Source organism: Dicentrarchus labrax, unplaced genomic scaffold (assembly GCF_905237075.1).
Source record: "Dicentrarchus labrax unplaced genomic scaffold, dlabrax2021, whole genome shotgun sequence".
Lineage (NCBI taxonomy): Eukaryota > Metazoa > Chordata > Actinopteri > Moronidae > Dicentrarchus > Dicentrarchus labrax.
In genome coordinates, this window is record NW_026136721.1 from 24,579,888 (window position 1) to 24,599,345 (window position 19,458).

The following is a 19,458-nucleotide window of genomic DNA, read 5'->3' on the forward strand; positions in this document are numbered from 1 at the left end:
TAATTGGAATATAGCCAAAAGCTGATTTGTTCAATGCCTATAAATGTAGCCAAAGTAAGATTAACTAACTCAAAAGCACTAGTGCATGACATAATTTAGAAGTCTGCTTCATTAAGCCTATATGGATTAATATTGGTTCTGTGATGCTGTCACTGTTTTTCAATTTAGCATCCATTCTGCATCTGCTAGCGGTTGAAATTCTGTTGTAATACATATTGTGACTCAGTAAACATACACCTAATGGAGAACAACACACTATTTGTTTTATGTTTGTACTGTACACATATTCACATAGATTCTAGTTAACATATGAAATGAGTTTTCCAAAAATACACATATTGTTTATAAAACAGCTCTTTTGCTCGTCATAAACTTGCATGTGTCCCTAACCATGATGAAAAAGGCAAGACTCTAGATCTATTCTGTATGTCAGCTCCAATGCAATTATAAGCAGAACATTGGCTGACCGTAGCCCCAGTTTGTGCCTTTCACAGATACAATAGCTGTTGGTAGTGTTAGCATTAGCAAGATTTACTCCTCTTTAGTGGTAGTGAACACATTACATGAGCCCGCCAACAACTGTGTTGTATTCAGAGCTTAAAAAGATATTTAAGGATAATAAACAGCAGCATTAACCACAACAATTAGCATGGCTATGCATATGCACAGAAACACATCTAACCACAAATCAAGATGCATGTTTTCCCAACCAGAATGAAATACCATTTAAAAGTGTATCCATAGTCATCTTTTGCTGGGAATATATCAAAATACAACTCTTAAGTGACTAATCACTAATCAGTCAAATGGTGACATTTGATCAGATGACAGATGGCTAAAAAAAGAAAAAGAAAAACTAGCAAACATTAGCAGAGCCGGTCATGGAATTGATCCAATTATGTCACTTTTATGACAAGTTGAGCCAAGTGGCTTCAACAAAAATTCATACATTGCTTGAAAGCAGCGTAAACACAAGATTTTGTTGTTGTAGTATATTGTGAGAAGAAGGAGAAAAAAAAACAATAAACAGGATTAAACAATTAAATACAGTGTAACATTATAGCTCGTTTAACATGGTAAAGTCATAACATGGCTAAAATCCCCTGTAAACAAATCTGCTCAAGATGCTATCTGGTTTTACGTAGTTGAGTCAATACAGACATATAATAAACTAAACTAAAATCTTCTATTGATTTCCTGTTTTCTCCGTTAGCAAATGGATTGTCATTACATCCCCCATACATACAAGACTCATAACAGAATACATCTGGTCATGCATCTGTGTCAGAAAGAGTGAGGAAAGACAGGTGAGACAAAAGAAAATGTGAGAGGAAAAGGGTTGGTAAAACCAAAAGCTTGAGATTGGCCTATATATGCATCTATATATATTCTCCAAAGCAGATAAAAAAAAAAAACTTTCTGATCTCAAAAAAAATGTTTTCATTTAAAGTTTCCAACCCTGTGTTAAAAACAAAATAAACATTATTTTGTGCACCTGAAATGGCCACACTAAACAGCTCTGCAGGGGAAACATGTCATGTTTTATCACAACACCATAGAGAGATGAGTTGGCAAAATTCAAATTAAATCTGTATTCTGCAAACCTGGAGAAACCTTCACTCGTTTCAAATTATGCACTATTTTTTATGTAAACATTGGGTTTTGATAATGTGCTTACCCCCAAGAGTGTCATAATTTGTCAAGGTGAGGAGCTTTTCACAAGCTTGATGAAGAGCTCCATTAATTGTTGAGGTTTTGCGGAAGGGAAGGAGAGGGGAGTGGAGCAGAGAATACAACCGAAGAGGGGGAAAGAATAATTGTTGGAAACAGTTTCCATTTCATCAAGAACTGGAGCCCAAGGAGACAGGGCCACAGTGATGAGAGGTGCGAAGGAGGAGGAGGGGGGGGTCAGCTGAGGAATTAATTGCAGGGGGGGAAATTGTTACTGGGTTGCCAGCTGAGGGAGAAGGGATGAAAGAGATGAGGTGGTGGCAGGGCTCAGGATGGAGCACGGAGGTCAGGCATGATCATTGTAAGAGAGTCTATGTTTCTCTCTCAAGTAAAGGTATGGGCAAACATTGCTGCAGGTACTGCCAGGGTGATAATGGTTACAAATGACAAAAAAATGTTTTCCTTGTAACACAAATTTTACATACAAGTCTTCCTAAACATGAAAAGTGCCTATTTTAGCAAGAGGGCATCATAAGTAAGTAGTATTATTAACTCGTTATGTACTGAATCAGTGCTTAAAAATAACTCTACGTGGAAAAACATAGAAACACTGACCTCAGTTGAAAGGTATAATAAATAAGCCTCTCGAATCGTTGACAGCTGTGATGTGTGGTGGTATAAAGTCCAGGTGTAAAGAGACATCTTTCTGGATGAGTGCTGTCAAAAATGACCAAGAATTACATTCCGTTATTAGTTATGACAAACGCTGAGGTTCGACCTATTCAAATATCTATTTTTGAGCATTATGTGCATGAACTGAAATGAGAGACGTGACATAAATCCGCCGCTACTGATCAAAAGACGCAACCCTCTCCGATATGCTGCGGTCATTTCCAGTTGACAGCACTTCCATATCGCTGGTAGCATATTTTTGCTGCTCTAGTTCAAACCAGTTCATTTTGTTACAGACCTCATTACAGCTCGCAATTACCTGCTATACATTTAAACTTATATTTTACACTTCATTTTCACTGAATGAATATGTGACTCCTGTCCATCATGCAGTGTATTCAGTGCAGCGGCACAGGTCCACACGAGAACTTGTGAGACAGACAGCTGAACCCTGAATGCTTTCTGCGCGTATTTACAGCTTACACATGTCCAGGTAGGATATGCAGATGCAGATCACATGTTAATGGCAGGTGTAAATAGGGTAATGGTGCCACACTAAATCACTGCTGCACATGATGAAAAAAAATATGGTGTCAGAACTAATTGGCAGGGCAAGCCAGATATTTAGAGTGGGTGAAGTTACTCTATAATGCCAATCTCTTAATAATAATGGGAACAAAGATAATAGATGAGAAAAACAATAGATGATATACAACCGTCTAAGTGCTTCTTGAAACTTTGGGCTTGTTCTGAATTTTAATCAATTAAATATGAAAATTTGACAGGGTCACTTCTTGTGGTCCGTGACTCAGTGCTGGCCTACTCTGAAGGGGAAATTCAATCACACACAGCCATCATCTTGGCCTTCATTTAACTGTCATCATGCAGTTTCAAGGGGGAAGTTCAAACATTTCACCTCTGCTGATTGATGACAGGTAGTTGGGTGACTGGAATTGCTGTTCTCACCTCAGTTATAAAACAAGCCACCTCAGCAGATAGTAATTGCTTCGTGCTCTAAGGTTCATCAAAGCATTAAGTTATTGGCTTGATTAAAGTTATTAGCCACATAGAGGGGAAACTGAGCTGTGTCCACTTTAGAATGTGAATAAAGACTGCAAAATGTCCCTAACACAAAATCAACTGTGAGCTAACCTACTTTATATGTGAGAATATCCGGGCTGCTGCAGGAATCCTGCTGTTTCTTTTATGATGAACACAACCTAACAATAAAAGAAAAAAAAACTAGTAGAACATATACTAACATATTTTCCAGTTAGGCAGCCCCTGATAAAAAGCTATCAAAACACTATTACTTTTTGGATAGGAGTTTTAACTTTACATTAGGAATGCTTTCGTTATTTAAATGTCAAAAAAACAAGATACACCATATTTGTGAGTCCACTTATTTACCTGTAAAGATAAATACTGTTGGTTTGGTGACACTTTATGGCAAGGACCATCTGTAGTAATGCTTCATTGCATTGAATTAAGGTTTTCCATTATCATGATGAGTTATTAAAAGGTCAGTTCACCCAAACTTTCAACAGTCTTTCATGCAGGAGGAAGCAAAGTGGGAGCATGACACGTCCTTCTATGCAGAGACAAACTGATCATACTCAATAGAAAATAAAAAACTCTGAGGTCTGTGGCTCATCCCAAGCTGCAAACATTATTGTTGTGTTTTTCAAAAGTAATCTTCAAATGCTCTTCAAATATTCAGCATGGCTCCAGGTGGCGTTTATGTTTTTCAGTGGTTATGTGGATGAACTTACTCTTTAAACATGTTTTTATATTCTTTATAGTAGACTACGATTGAATTGACAGATTGGACCAGGCTGTTAAACACCATCACTTAATCACTATTACATACAGATTATATTTTATTATTTATTATTTCAGTGGGTTGGTGGCCATTAAAAGCTTACTTGCAGATTCAGAATTGTACTCCAACACTGTCAGACTCATGATGGACTGTTGTTTTTAAAAAGGATAAAAATCAATACAGCAGAACCAGAGATAACATTTTTATTCTTCTTCCTTGTCAAAACCTGGCATATACAGGTGTGTTATGCTAGTAGCAACTAATGTAGCCTTGAGCTAGTCACAAAAACAGATGAGGAGCTGGCTACAGAGGTTTGGATGGAGGTCCACACTCCATTCTTATATATTATTACACTTACTCAAACTGTAGAATCCTACCAACAGACTGGAATGAAGCTCTCCCTGAGACAGTCCTGACAACAACTAGGAAAAACTTGACCAATTTCACAACTTGCAAAATAAGTGTAATCCCTGTCTACAGGAACCATGTGAAAGTAAGTGCATATTACAACTGTATAGGAATTTAAGCCAACTGATAGAACTTTAAAAGACATGATTGTAGAGTTGAAGGAATGGCAGACGCTGAGGAATCATAGCAAATAGCAACTTTGCTGTCGGTTACCGAAAGTTTAGAAGACCTCCTCACCACATACACGCTTTTCCTCCTTTTATGTTCACTAACGTGGTGATGTCATCTTATGCGTGCGTACCCTCATGCTGGGTGACAGGGTCAAGCATTTAGCCAAGTTAACTGCATAATTAAAGCATCATCTTATCAGCCTGTCTTATTTGAAGAAATTTCAGATGCTAATGTCTCATTTTAAAGCTTTTGTCGGCCAATACAGATTAGGTGCTGGTATTATTGTGCATCCCTAGTTTGAATTCTGTCTATAATCAGTAGACAAAAAAATTTAAAATATTCTTACAGCTGTCAACACAGTGTAATTACAAGGCTGCATTATGACAGAAATACAAAGGAATAGTTTGACATGAAGTCAGATGCCGAAAATATGTTTTCCTAAAGTAAACTAGCCTTTGACTAAAATGGAAGGTGGCCATAAGGACGTGACAGTCACAGAGATGGATGATAGGATACATAAGTTTAATTAAAGGTTATGACACACTGTCAGGTGTTGAAACTGCAGGATGTTCCCCACATCAGCAGCAACTAGCATAAAACATAAGGCGGCTGTTTGAGTATGTTCAAATAGGCCAAAAACTAATGGTGAGATCTCAAACATTTCTCTTTTATTTTATTTGACCTTAAGCTCATGAATGTCAAATCAGCAGAGTAATGTTGACTCTGTATGCATAATTTTCCATAGTACGCCTACAGTATGCTGCCATTATTTCTCTCTGTTCAAAATTTCTATATTCTATTGTATATTCAGTGTCTGTGCATGACTTGTACAAAAGGCCAGGACTATATGTGAATTTCATTTGTGCCTGAAAAAGTATTTTTTTAAATGCAAGAATGTGTTTCTACTAGTGGTTCTTGCATGCGGCCCAATATTCCTGATCAAACTTCATTCATCACTTATTTCTTTAATTAGATACACTAGTAAACAGTGGTTTTGAGGTATTTTTCTCATATACTCTGTGCCTGTGTGAAACACTGCACTTAGTCCACCTCCATCTGCAGGCCATTGTCTTTAGAGTGAAGAACACAAAGCACCATCATCCCTCCTTGTTTCATTAAGGCACACTGTTAGTGTGAGGAAAAATTAAAATGCACATTATATCTAATTACTGGGACAAGAAGAATCACAGTCTGAATGCTAAATGTTTATAAATTGTGACTGTCCTGATTTAATCAGTATGTCTGTTCACATTGTTAGTGGTCAAAAGAGGTGAGATTTCATAATACCACAGTGGGCTACTTTCCTGGCCAGAGTTAGTAACAAAGAGGGGAAAAAAGTAATATTCCAATATCTTAAAACATGATGGTGTAATTTCTTGGATAATGGGTTGATGGACACACCTCTAACAACCCATTATAATAACCCTTTGATAGAATCATTTGTATGGCTTTGGTTACCCAGATACAAAGGTTGAATAGGCTTTGTCCCAAGCAGCACAAGGACACGTTTTATTGTTATTGATGTGAATATCAATCACACGTCAAAAGGTTAATAAAGGCCAATAAATTAATAGATTTATCATTTTGAGTTGGCTGTTTGATGGAGAACTCTGTGTGTAGGATTCTGACATTGTCCCTTTCATTTCAAAACAAGTGCAGCAGCTAAATTGATGGGTGATTAAGACAAGATTGATGGTTTCACATCAGCATAGATGACCGCAACCATGTATGGAAAGTTTATGGGCATGAGAACCGCTTTCTCTGAATATATCACTTTCATTTTTTTGCATCATCTCACCATTTAGGGAGTTATTTATGCTAACAATTTAGCTTTAACCTTGCTATTCTGTAACACTCTTCTAATGCTTGTAATACTAATAGAAATCATACTGACACCCATAGACAGAAGCCTAATGATTGAGTGTGCACAATCTGAGACCACCCCAAAAGATTGGAGGTGCAAAATCGAAGATATAAAATAGATTTTTATTAGATGTAAGTGATTTCGATGAAACTGCACTTAGACAGGATCCTAATGCTCAGGTGACAAATTTAAACATATGATACGTTTATTGCACCTGGAAACATTTTTATAGGAAACGTAGAGAGAGAGACATACAAGAAATGTATTTAAAAATAATTAATTTTAAAAGGCGTGATTTATTTTATTTTTGTTGCTAAAATAAGTATTAATTAGCTCTACATTCCAACAGCCATCACTGATATAGTGTGTTCAGTCAGTAACATGGGTCTCCTCCCAGCCTCTCCTTTTTGCAGTAAACAGAAAATACATTTTATGGTATCCTGTTCCCAAACAGTAGAGAGAACTCTATAAAGTGGTAGTTCTTCAATATTGGCTGATCCAATACTTATATTTACCTAAATGTTTACTGAATATGTATCTAACACTTTAAAATAACAGGTGTGGCTTTTTAAATGCGGCAAACATTTCACCTGGGCTGCTTGATCCAAGTACTGATGGTCCCGATTTATCATATTTTTTTTGTCATTCATCATCATTTTTTGATATGCTACAAATAAAAGTTTAACCGGGGAATGTGACACCTGAAATTGATGTGACACCTGAAATTGATGTGACACCTGAAATTGATGTGACACCTGAAATTGATGTGACACAATCAGCTGATTGTTTGACTTCAAGATGTATCACTCTGTTGGAGTTATTGGAACTGCAAAAACACTCCACTCGCAATTATACAGAGGCGTCACAAAATTGAGCTTCTATGAACAGACACTGCTTGTTATGTGTGCAGGTTATATTTTGGCCTAAAGTTACTCACAGAACAGCAGACAGAAGTTCCAGCATGGAAGCTAAGCAATGCACTGCTGTGGATAGGGTCAGCATAAAAAAAAACATGGCCTCTGCAGCAAGGACGGATGCTTTATGGCACTTAATCACACACCATCAACTATGCCACTGATTTTGGTGAAACTGGATCATATTTTATAAAGAAAAAGTTTTCTGGTTCTCCCTCTGATGTCCTCCGGCTGCTCCCCCTCAATTCACAGTGATTTACAGAGTTTCCTGATGGACAGTAAAGTAACTGCTGTGAAATGTACCCATACTGCCCTGGTTGTCCGAGACTGGGGGCTCAGAACACCGGAGGAGTATTGGTGTTCACAGAGGTAGCACTGGAGCTGTGGGCTTTCAGGTCTGGGACAGGTGGATGAATGTTAACGGATGTTGTCATAGCTAATGGCAGAGGCAATGAGACCGAAGAGGACAACGGAGGAAGCTAAGAAGAGAAAAGGAGAGAGAAGTCGCAGGACAAGAGTAAATCTGAGACTGACTTTTAGTTGTTGGCCGGAGATTTGTTGTGAAGTAAATGGGTGCAAAAAGATGCAGAGCTGGTCTTGAGGGCGCTAAATCGCACAAATACCAAATCTTACATGTTATATAGTGTTCGTTCTTCTCAATTCGAACTAGGCTTCCCCCCCCCCCACACACACCCACTGGGTATCACAGAAATAATTCTAATCCAAAAGTAAATGACTGCAAATCATCTCTTTTGATTCACTTTGATCCTTGTGAGCTTTCCCCTTGCTCCATTTTCTCTCGACCCTCCATTTGTTCACTGTAAACTTTGGCAAAAATGTGAATGTATAGTCAACAGTGCTGAATAGTTAATTTCCCACCTATCAATCCTCTCCTGCGGTGCCACAGAGCAATATTGTCCTGTTTACATTCCAGCCCATATCACTGAGCAAAATGTGCCAACCTGACAGTCTTTTCCTCTTACAATATATTCCTATATCAATTATATATGTATATATATATATATACACACTATATAATACTACTATACTATAATACTATATATATATTATATAGTGTATATATATATATATATATATATATATATATATATATATATACACTATATAATACTGTATTAGTCCTTAGAACAGAAGTGCATCCCTTTACCTACTTCCTGTAGGTAATTAGTCAACCTCCATAGAAAGTATTTGTTTTGATAAATATCACACTCCCAATTATTCACAAAAAGGTCTTTAAAAAGATCTTTAATTTCAACCCCATGCTTGTCAACACCTCCCAGATGAGCACACCTTTGTTAATTACCAGACAAAATTCTACACCACTCTGGAGAGATGATGGATCACAATATGCATCCTTCAAGGCAATTATTCCTTTGTAGCACATGTAATTAAGTTGGGAAATATAATGTAGTGAATTAATTATGATTAATGGAGCTAATTTGAATGGACAGATTAAGTGCACTGTTTTAATGTTCTCATATTTTACCTTTTTTATGAAACCCATCTCAGTCTGAATGTCCTCGCTGCCTCTCACCACACATCAGTCTCTGGAGACCTGAAGGTGACGGAAGAGAGATGGTACTGTTGACAACCCTGCAAGCAGCTTAATTTAATACACACATTGGGTATTTCATAAGCTAGTCCTATATTGTCAGAGTATGAACAAACAATTATATGCTACATGACAGCACCAGTAGACGCTGTGGATGTGGAAAAGGAAATATGCAAAAATCCCATTACAATTTTGAGGTCGTATTACATGTACACCCGAAATATAGAAGATTTACTCTTTGACACTTTGTAATACTGTTTTCAAAGAGCTCTCTTACCATCATCCTAATTATCACTGTTACCATTGAGAGATTATTTGTTGTCTTAACACACAGCTCTTACTGTTGCCCAGTGAAATGGCCATAGAAAAAAAAAAATCTGTGAATTGGTTATCTGTATCTTGCAGTGATAAGTTTATGTTTTATTTTCTCAAACATGTACAATTCATGCAAACAATAACTAAATGAAGGTAAAAACAACCAAGATATAAGCAACTTAAATTTGTTATAGAATGCAGAACACCTAAACACGATTTAAAATGTAAATACATAAACCTATAAGTACTGTTGGAAGAAAAAAGCCTTTCAAGGAAGAAGTTCCTCATGGAATTGCAATGAGGAAGTGATAACAGATTCAAGGTAAAAGTAAACCTCAAAAGGTGAGCTGTTAGCAGGTACTTAAAAGCCTCCACTGATGCTGCTGTCCTGCAGAGACAGACTGCAGAGTTTAGATCCAAAACTACATAGGGTGCAGCTTCACCGCAGTGAGTTTTCAAGATTCTTTGGATCTGAAACTTTAAACCATATATTTACATTTTAACCTCTTACATAGGCTTTTATACAAGCTGTGACACCCCACCAAATGTCTTAAAGGCTGTCCTGGCCAACCTCAGCAGTCAATTGGCTGACATGGGAGGGTCATCAGGTGGGCTCTTAGGCTATAAAAGTTGGCCCATGTGTTCACTTTGTCTCTTCCTGCATCACTTTCCTTTTGGGTTGGACTTTCAACACTGCGATAGGACATTAGCCACACATCCAGTGCATGGCTTTCATTCCTTACATTGCTGGGAAAGAATAGTGACTGCATGTAAAAGTTATTGGTTACTGGGGAAAGTAACTTCCGCATTACTTATAAATGTAACATGCTCCTTCCTTTACTACATTTGAGTTAACCTTAGTTTTAATAAATTATACATATTTTAAAGAGGCACTGCACACTTAAACATGTTTTTTTTTAGCTGTAAACTAAATTACATATCTGTACTGTGATGAAACACATCAATGCTGATGTTAATATTGACATTCTAACCAAATTTTATGAAAATAAGCATATCATGGGTTGAAAATGGTTCAGCAGCCAAAAGCTACTGTTTTAAACCACCCTGAACCTTGCAAGGCCATTGCTGACATAGAGTTGACTGTTAGGGACTACTTTACATCATGACATTTATATAAAGAAATTAGTGTTGACGCCCTCTAATCAGAGGCGGGCGGAACACCTCCCGAAGTCTACGCTTTGAGTGGGAGTCTGTGAAACCAGTGTGCTGTGCTCTGTGATGGCTGTAGAAGCCCCGTTACCCATTACCTGCTAAAATGCTAAAATGACTGATTGTTCTTCTTGGGCGGACGGTCTTCTATATACAGTTATGCCAATACAGTTATTAACTTATCTGTGATAAGTCAGTAAACAGTCGAGTCTTCCAGTTGGGTTCTGTATGAGCTTTATAGACTCTTGAGGCACTGAAAGCAAACTATTGGAAGTACTCAACCCTGCTTGGAAGAGTCAGTGATTGAGATGACGCTTGCAAATTGGCATTGTAAATAATGAAGTTACTTCTATTAGTTACCACAGTAGGATTCATTGCGCGTGCGCACACACACACACACCCCTTTAAAATGGGACTGCATATAACTTATTCAGTAATGTCCTTGTGTTGCCAGGCTCTACTAGCCAAAGACATGCATCAGTGGTTGTCATTTATAATATTGAGAAATTGACATGTAAACAAACATGTCCATCAATTATGTTCGTGCAAAGCAGCGATTGAGATCGAGCTGTTAGGCATATCAATTGAACGGCTAACAAGGCCTGTCAGAGTAGTAACTTTTTGCCAGGAAGAAAAATGTGCTGGTGGTTATATTAAAAGACAAAGTAGCCAAGAAACACCTTAATCAAACATAGTTAGCATATGCCCTGCTTTTGATGTTGTCTAATCTTGGACAAACGTAGGTAGATTTATATAGAAATCAATTGAATTGCTGTCAAGCAAAGTAAGATATACATCATACTGTATAATTGTAAAATTTCCCTTTATAAACAGTGTAACAGTCTGGTATAGGGAAGGATTACAATGATCAGCCTAGTGTAAAGCAGTTTACCTTCAGATGGACAGTGTAATGGTATCAGATGCACTTCTCCAGGATGTATTGTTAAAGTTTCTTTTCAAAATCATTGGTTTTAATTTATATTAATAATATATAGTGTAAGTACATTGCCCAAATTAACAAAACTAGCCTCTACAAACTGTGTCCTACTGATTCTACAGAAAAAGGTCCTTTCTTCTTGATTTTACTTTTGAAGGAGTGAATATTGTTCTTGTTCTTGTTTTTCCCAGGTCTATGGTCATAGAAATTATGCATGCAGTTAGGTTTTATAAACTTTAAATTAATGAGCTATTAATTGAAAAATCTTAAAAACATGAGATGGACTGTCTGATTTGTGACAGAGCTTTATTTGTATGCATCTATTTGTGTAATGCCTGGCAGCATGGAGACAAAGGTCAAACACTGTCTGGAAGACAATGGCCGTTACTTCAGTATTTCTTCTTCAGTCTCCAGTGACGCTCAGCTCTCCGGCAGTCATTCACATAAAGTCATATGGCCAATTTCAAGAATTACTACTCCCTACCAGCCACTTGAGCCCTGTGTGCAATTTATGTGCGAGTGTGTGTGATTTTGTCTAAGGACATGCTGCAACCGTGTGTGTGTTTATGTGTTTGTGTGTTTGTTTGTGTGTGGTGTGTGTGTGTGTGTGTGTGTGTGTGTGTGTGTGTGTGTGTGTGTGTGTGTGTGTGTGTGTGTGTGCTGGATGTCTATTGTATACTATGCCAGAACCTGTCTGACACTCCTCTCGTTAGTTTGCAAATGCCCTGTCCTACAAATGACAGGCAGACACATGGGAGTGTGAATTAGAATTCACCTCTAATCACTCTCTAATTCACCTTCTGTCACTCTGGAGGCTCGCTCACGGCACTGTTTCTGCCACATAAGCGCTTTGTAGGTGAATGCTGATGTGAGGATTTCGAGAACAAGTCCCTCCACACACACGCACGCACACACACACAGACACGCACGCGCGCACACACACACACACACACACACACACACACACAATTGTAACTATGAACGGAGTAAACAAATACACTTTAACTATGTGCACCACTGTGACCCATTGCAAATCAAACCTGTATGTGAGTTGCCATTTATCATATAAATTTTATTTAATTTTATTACATATTAGTCTGTTTTGTTCTTTGGTGCAAAACAATACACAAACTATTAAGTTTCTTAATTTATAACATTTGTTTCTTTCTGTGTTCCCCTCCAAATCCTACATTCATTTGTGCAGTGACATTTTTCGAGCCAGGGAAGTGGTTTTGCATTTGAAAGCAATTTCAGCACTGCTTTCAATACCATGTCTTCTATATTTAGTGCACTGTGGTGCTTAGAGCTGAGGCGAAGCTAGCATCTATTGTCCACCGAGCATACACGCTATGCTAAGCCATTAGCCGGCTCTGTGGTAATTTAAATTAACACTGGGCATGGAGGTGAAATTGCTCTCAGTCTTATCAACATTAATTTGGTCCAAAAGCTTTTGCCCCCAAAGGTTTGTGTATTTCTTTAAGCCTGAGAGAGTTCATTATTGAAATGAAACATACAATATCTGAATCATTATGCAGGACTTTAACAGGTGACCCACAACAATCTGTTTGTTTTCTACATTAACACACATTACAGCGATTAGTACATTAATAACAGCGGTAAAAGTAATAATGTTGACAAACAATTATCAGACAATTGTAATGAACTTTAAATGGTCTAAAATTAATGAGGATTGAACAGCTGCATATAAATTTAATATTCAGAAGATTATGGCGATGTTTCCTGTTCATAAAAAGGGTCAGTTCATCCAAAAGACAAAAATGCATATTGTCACATACACCTAGAGGTATGCAAGCAGATTTTTAAATATGCCTCTGAAATTTCTGTTTTCATAGGAACATGAAAGCACAAGAAAGTAGTTGCTCTCAGTGTGGTCTTGAGATAGATGTCGAAACAATGAATCAATTTGCTGATCAACAGAAAATGAATCAGCAACTATTTTGATAATTCATAATTTATAGCATTTTTAAAATGAAAATGCCAAAAAAGCTTCTTAAATGGATAGATCAACTTTATCTCTGATAGGGAGGTTTGAAAATTGAAATTGGAAAGATTTGCTGTTCATCGCTGTGTTGAAAAATTGCGAACCAAATATCCTGGGTTTTGGGCTATTGGTCAGACAAAACAAGATGAGGACATCAGCCGAAACGCTGATGAAACCTGTGATGAATATCTTATATGTAATTTTCAGAAATAAGATTATAGATACGATTGAGATAATGATTCACTGAATTATCCAAAAATCTCTTGATTAATCGATAATGAATATCCAGAGCAACCAGAACATTAGGTTGGGTCGAACTGTCAAAAAAAGTAGGTCCTATGTCCTTTCCTAAACACTTTTCCTTGACCTCGAGGTAAAACGTCATGCTGTCAAGGAAAGATGCGAATGAGAATTCCTAAGGACATGTGATACTGAGAGAATCCAACTGCACTTTACTATGCTACGTAGTTATGCAACAGCTTGTTGAAGATGTGTGTTTGCTGTGGTGAAACTACAATGTTCTGAAGATAGACTACGAAAAGCATTTTGGATTCTTTGCACCTGCACTCTTACCGTGTCGTTATATGCGATATACACACAGACAACCCAGTGAAAAATACGACTTCATTGCCAAGGTTGGAATTGAAATTAAAAAAAGGCATACAGGCTACCAGTCATGTCATAATATGGTTAAATGGCCTTCTACTGCACATTACAAATATTCTTTATACTTTTTCCATTTAAAATAACACTCATATTGTCTTTTTTTCTATTTATACTTCTCAACTTGCACTACTTATTTCCCTTGTCCTGAACAGTGCTCCGCTGTCAACTCTCTCCTCTGTGTCTCTGTCGCTGTGTGTGTTTGCAGGAGCTCAGCGACGAGAGAGTCGCACAATCACCATGCCACTGCAAGTGCAACATAAGCCCAGCGAACAAAAAGCAATTAAGAGTAATTAATTAATGTAATCCGTGCAAAAGATTCATTCAGGTAACTCAAAGGCTGCACTGAAGGAACAAACTCTGAAGGACACTTTTAAAGGGAGAAATTCCCCTCCAGACAGTGACAAGACAAGATTGACAGGATCAAAAAAGATTACAGAAATTGTTAGGCTATTTTATAGCCTACTCTGTATATTAGTTATTTAATATAAGTTAGTTAATATTTAAAGGGGATTGGGAGCAAAAAAACTAAACCCTACACATTACAAAGTGCTTCCCACAGGACCACAACTTCATAGCAAGTAGGTCTATAATGGGTTTAATATTGTTCAAAGTTCAAAACAGAAGCATATTAACAAATTATGGCATAAGATAAAAACAGGACGGTAACTTAGAAGTTTATCTGTGTCCTTTGTTGGTCATTTTGATCGTTTGTATTCGGCTTTTTAAATTTTGCTGCCGCAAGGAATTGTGGGACAGCATTATCACCTATGCTAAAGGAGACAATAGAGGAAGCATTGAAGCTTATTACATTAGCATTTAGAGAATTTGAACAGCTCCTATCATGGCTGCCACTCAAATACTTCCGGTTAGGAACCTTCCTAAGCGGAAAAGACTATTTGTTTTACTGTTGCTGTTAATAATAAATACAAAACTACCAAAAATACCATTATTTTAATTTTGGGTGAACCAATCCTTTAATGTATAATTCCACTAAAAATTGAAGTCTCTAACTATAGCTGTAAAATATAGGCATAAAAATGTCTCCTAAAATGTTAAAAAATGTAGAACAGGCCTAAATCATTCTCTTCAGCTATTACTGTACGCACGGTCTTAATTTTATTCGATTTTGGGCTCATAAAGTTAACTATGTAACAAGATAACAAGGTGCTCATAACAGCTTGTGGTTGTCAGACCATGACAGGAAAACAGTAAATAAATGGCATAAAGAGTTTGATGAGGAAAAATGCTTATGAGACTTGCAAACTATAAACAAGGGAGTTGCAGCAGTATAGTGTGTGTGTGTGTGTGTGTGTGTGTGTGTGTGTGTGTGTGTGTGTGTGTGTGTCTTCGAGAGAGAGAGACACATTCACAGAAAACACAGATGGGTGTAGGCATGTTGCTGCAGTAACTGTAAGTTATTAGTCACCAAGGACTAAGGCTGAACTCAATCATTTGTCACCTTGAGATACTAAACAGTGAGGTAAACACAGAGCCAGGATGTGCTCTAGTAGGCATCATCACTAAGACTACAGTACATTATTGGCTTAGAGGGACGCCGCTATAATTACAATGCCAAATGAAAGATACATTTCATGTACCGTGGGCCGGATAGAGGCACACAGAATGAATGGAGATGCTTGCTCCAAGGGCAGAGTGAAGGTTTTATTGCATAGTTTATTCAAATGAGTCATTAACAGTACCAACCTAAGATTTCCCTTCATCTCTATGTCCACTTTACATCACACAGTGCGTGGGATTAACTAATGACATATTTTGAATAGATTAGGCTAAAGTTGCAGTTCTCTATTCAAATAGGCTTTTCTGGACATTTTTGTAAGCAAGCATAAACAGGTATTAGCTAGTCGTGATGGAAATTATGGTTCTGTTCCTTTCTGGGCAGGGGTGACTAGGTTTATCAGTGAAATAATCACTAGGATAATAACAGAGTAATATTTGAATCAAATTCAAGCATAACTATTCCAGCAATATATAATATAATTACATATAAATTTATATATAAAGGAAAAAAAATGAATGCCCTCTAATCAGAGTTAGGCTACCTACTTACCCTTGAGTGGGAGTGAGTGAGAATTAAATCGTTCTTAATTTCAAATGCCGATTGAGACTCATCATCATTGAGTTTATTTCTGAGTTTCTTTGCTAACCCTACTTTGTATTTTTCTATTCTGGCGCAATTGTTTGGACTTTTGACGGCTTTGGAAGCACCATTGGACTTCCTGGACACATCCATGGATACGATAAACAGCAGGGCTACAGCTACGTAGAGACCCTCCCAGCCTCTCTGAGCTGCTAGCACAGCTACAGCACAGGTACCACACAGAAATGGGCCATGAATGTACTTCTAGTGACCGTCAAAGCTCCAGTGGACAGTGTTACCAGTGTGGACAGAAAGAGTGTGACTGCTACTGTCCATGATTAGTTAGCTGACCACCAGCTCTGTAAGACTGTGAGTGCAGGTGGTCAGTCTCTGTCGGTGTCTCCTTACCTCCCGCGTCACACACTACATAGCGAGTGAGGCCACACATCCTACAGTGGTTGTCCTGTGCAGTCCTCTGCTGCATCTTTTAAATATGCCGGGAGGGAGGGAGCTAGCAGAATTTTCATTTTCACTTTCATAATAAACAATACAACTTTGTATAAAAGTCCCATACTACAACTTCTAAATGTTGGCTTTTAACCTGATTGTATGGTCTTTCATCACGCATGACTGGTCAAGCGCACTTACACATCAACACAACATTTAGTCAGTACATGGAGTGCGTGTGGCTGGCAAGCAATGTGGGTCTTGTATTAAGAAAACAAAAGAGAGAGAGAGAGAGAGAGAGAGAGAGAGAGAGAGAGAGAGAGAGAGAGAGAGAGAGAGAGAGAGAGAGAGAGAACAAGTCGCAGATGGGAGCCTGCTCCTATGATTCACTTAAAGGACCCTTCCCATAGAGATGACTCCATCATGACACATTACTATTAGCTAGGTTGGCAAAAATAATCACTTGAAGTGTTCCTTCTTCTGAAATAGTCTGCCAATCAATCAAATCACTGGAGGACTTAAATGAACTCAACCGCATGTGGAGCAGCACTCAGACCTTTCTAGAGTGAGTACTTTGTTGTGCTCTTAACAGTCAGGTTTGGAACCTGCTGGCATCTACCAATAATGACACTACAAGCACTGGCCAAAAGCCTGTATGTTGATTAAAATAAGTGAAGCAATCTGTATATTTTTACTTTACTGCTGTGTGTCGATTGGCAGTGCTGTGCTCATTGGTAATTGCGATCAGGTGACTGGGTAGAGGAGTGTCAATTAGCTCAGGGACTGCCTTGGAGCTTGTGCATTGTCTCTGTGAATTTCAATATATTAAATGGTAAAAGAACAGCTCTGCATAGGCACTGTGAGCATTACACTTTCAGTTTGATTAAGCCACTTGTAAAAAGCCTGTAGAATATCTGCCAGTAGTGATTCCAAATGTCAATCTCTTTCACTTATTTGAAATAACATAAGAGGACCGGTATTACCTCTAATAGCTGAATTATTCTTCGAACAGCCCAGTGTAGCTGTAAAGTATGTGTTTTCTGCATCCATTAAAGTTTTGCCTGAATAGCGGAAGCCGTTTTACATTAACATCTTCCTACCTGCTGCTAACAAAATCAAAAACACTACATGTAGAAAAATGTCCTATGGGTCAAAGGGAATATTTTAAGCATCTTAAAGTAAAGCTTTTTATTAGTGACACAAGAGTGTAAAAAAAAATATATGTGTGAACACAAAGTGACTTGTCTGATCAACCACCCATTTGACATATTAACAAAATAGTGGTGCACCTCTTATTTAAATGCTTACATAGCATACAAGATAAAACCATCGCTGACAGATATTTTATCTCTGAAACAGATAAACCATGCGCTGCAGATAACGCCAGGCCTCTTGTCCACACGGCTTCCAGTTGTGGATGAAAATTGCTGGCAGGAGTTTGGGAAATGCAAGTACGAAGAACTATGGTGAAGTGGAAAAAAAGCACTACAAGTGGGCTTTCTCCCTAGGAAAACATCTTACCTATCTGTCCAGAGAGAAAAACAGAGCACTAAAACCATAAAATATTCTTGTCACAAACTCAAAAGAAAATGTATATTGGATGCCGGACTTTTTTTAACAGTGAGTCACATGTGGGCATAACTCTTCCTCCTTGCTGTGAATGAAAAAGAGCACTGGCTCTGAGTGAAAAGGGCTGATAGACGTTACACAACCTCAAACAGTAAATAGATCCAGCAAAACAGACAGACTGGTCAAAGGGGCATTGTATATGCACTTGAGGAGTAAGGCTCCTTATGCTGAAAAAGTTGCAAAATTATCAGGAGATAAAGGGACAGTTGCAGTGACTCATTATTTACCTTATAAACTGTATCTGTATAATAGATCATTCTGGAGAAACGTTCATTTATAAATGATTATTGGATTCCTATAAAACATTTTACATGTATAATGTTACCATGACCCCCTTTTAAAAAAATCTTAAGTCAGCTGTAACTAATTACAGTAAATTCAGTGAGCTTTTACAAAATACAAACTTAAACTCTTGGCTGTTCTCTAGTTTATGAATTTCCTGTGTGTGTGCTCTTTATGTTCAGCCAAACACGACAACAAAAGGAGATGCACATAATCTAGGTGATAACGTCAAGTAAGTTTAAGTTAGTCAGTTTATTCTCAGACCCTCAGTTCAGTTCAAAAGAAATCTTCACTCCAAACATTACAATTCCCCACAAACAAAAAAAATAGGGCAATACACTGTTGTCAGGTCAAGTAAGAAGTCCCGTATGCTGACAGATAACTTTTCCTATGAGGATGGAAAACAATCCTCTCACAATCGCAACTCTCGGATGGACTTGCCGGCTCCTTCCTCACCAGCGCCATTTTAGGAAGATTGCTCTTTAGAAATTGTAGGGAGGCAGACCTTGTGAAAATAAACGTGCTGTTTGTGAATGGGTTGTGGAGGAGTGGGCGAGAATGTGTGGCAGGACAGGCTAAGCCATCACAAGTGTCTCTCATCTGTCAGATGCAATACCAGCAGTCTGTGGTCATTACCGTAAATGAAAAGTTATACAGCTGTTATCGATTAATATAATGCCACGTATGAATGTTTTTACTGACTTTTCTTTCTAACTGAGTAATGTCAATGCCAGTAATGTAACACCTTACATAATTAAGGCTTCATTATTGTTCTTACTTGAGAAAAATATTCCAGGGAGGACCTGAATGAGCGACT